At 40.1% G+C, this 2160-nt stretch overlaps 1 pseudogene; it reads right to left on the reverse strand.

The window, feature by feature from the left end:
- Positions 1-897: 897 nt before the first annotated feature.
- LOC138097725 (olfactory receptor-like protein OLF2) lies at positions 898-1834 on the reverse strand (annotated as a pseudogene).
- Between the last annotated feature and the right edge of the window lie 326 nt (positions 1835-2160).

Consider the following 2160-nt stretch of genomic DNA (forward strand, 5'->3'; position numbering starts at 1 on the left):
CACCAGGCTTGACTGTCCATGGGATTCTCCAGGCAAGAATACTAGAGTGGGTTGCCATGCCCTTCTCCAGGGAATCTTCCCCATTAAGGGATCAAGCCCACATCTCATTTCTCCTGCACTGGCAGGTAGGTTCTTTACCATCTGGAAGGCACAGTAAATGTACTAGAATAAAATGAAATAAAGGGAGGGGTTCTTGCTAGTGTATTTGGAAAACTTACAAGGACTCCTTTGCTTAATAATGCAAGGGGTCCTCATTCATTTATTCAATAAGTGTTTTTGAATGACATTCTGAAGCCCAGCAATATAAATATCCAAATAGATAATGGGTGAACAAGAAAGGAAAGGAATTTGTATCTATCGAGGTTTTAATTACAATACATGGTTTTATGTTTATTCTTATTTATTTATGAATTTATTTTGTATACGAAAGTATTTATTCACTGCCTCTACAATTTTACATGCTATGATGACACAGTTATAGAGTGATACAAGTACATAAAAAGTGTACAAAAAAAAACTATTTCACTCACTATTATTCTCTTATTGCTGAGCAACTTTATTAAACATATTGTTTTAAAAATGTACTGAAATCATAGGATGGTAAGTTGAATTGACATAGGTGAAGGGATAGCTTGGTGAGTGCTATCTCACAGTAGGCTTACCCAAGGAAAGAGGTATAAAAAAGACCCTCCCTGCAAAACAGCATATTGCTCCCCTTTCTTAGTCTGGAGACAAATTAAGATCACCAATGACTATTTTCAACACTCGATTTAGGCACAAAGGTAACTAATGGGTAATATCCAGAAGACTGTAAGGGTGAGACTACAAGAATCTATCAGTACCTGAACTTCAGCTCTCAGAATCTTTACATATGTAGTTTTGGTTGAAAACACTATATCACTCAGAACACAATTTAGTACTGATTACTTTTTTTATGGCAACTTTCACATCCTTATTCCTTAAGCTGAAGATGAGTGGGTTTAACATGGGGATGACAACTGTGTAGAAGACAGATTATTTTTGTCTGTGTCCATGGAGTAACTTGAGCTGGGTCTGAAATACATGAACAGGGGCAAGCCATGAAATATAGCCACAGCAGTTAAATGGGAGGCACACATAGAGAAAGCTTTGCGTCTCCCCTCGGCTGAGTTCATCCTAAGGATGGTTGCTATGATGTAGCTGTAGGAGAGGAGGACAGTGATAATGCTGGTCCCCATAACACAACTACTGGAAATGAACAGCATTATCCCATTGATGGGTGTATCTGAGGAAGAGAGGGCTAGCAAGGCCCAGAAGTCACAGAAAAAGTGACTGATGGCATCAGAACTGCACAATGATAAGCAAAATGTACAACAGGTGTGGATTGCTGAATCTACCAAACCTTCCACGTAGACAACAGATATTAGCTGGGTACAGAGTCTTCTGGACATGGGAACTGTATAAAGAAGTGGATTGCAAATGGCTACATAATGGTCATAAGCCATGACAGCCAACATGAGACATTCCACATCTGCAAAGGTCCCCCAGAAATACATCTGCATAGCACACAAGTCAGATGGAATCATTTTATGCTCAGATAGAAAATCAGCCAGCATCTTGGGAGGGACAGCAGAGGAGTAGCAGACATCACAGAAGGAAGATTGCTCAGGAAATGATACACGGGGGTGTGCCGTCTTGGGTCCGCCTTGATCGGCAGGACCATCCCGACACTAGCAACCACAGTTATGCCGTAAACCAGCAGGGAGAGCACAAAGAGCTCCTGCTGCACGTGCCTTCTGTCTGAAAGCCCTAGAAATGTGAAGTCAGTAGCCGCACTGCAGTTCTGAGCAGTCATCACTCATATCTGCTGGGAAATTCCTGGTTGTGAAAGAAGAAAAGGAAATGGAGGGTAAATATATCAATTTATTATCTTTATAGTTAAACCCCTGGTCCTTTTGTAGATGTCAGTAATCAAGAAAAGAGACAGACCTTCCTAGGACTCCATGAGGCCAACAGACTCTGAGAAATATTCTCCAATTTTATTTAAATGAAAAAAAAATTTTGACAACAATACATTTGCAAAGCACTGTATAGTTTTTCAGTGGCCTTTCATCCAAACTAAATCAGACTGTTTTCAATCCAACTTGTGTAGTATTTATGACCATGTTTGTGGCTTTCCTG

This window comes from Capricornis sumatraensis, chromosome 21, assembly GCF_032405125.1.
Source record: "Capricornis sumatraensis isolate serow.1 chromosome 21, serow.2, whole genome shotgun sequence".
NCBI classification, from domain to species: Eukaryota; Metazoa; Chordata; class Mammalia; order Artiodactyla; family Bovidae; genus Capricornis; species Capricornis sumatraensis.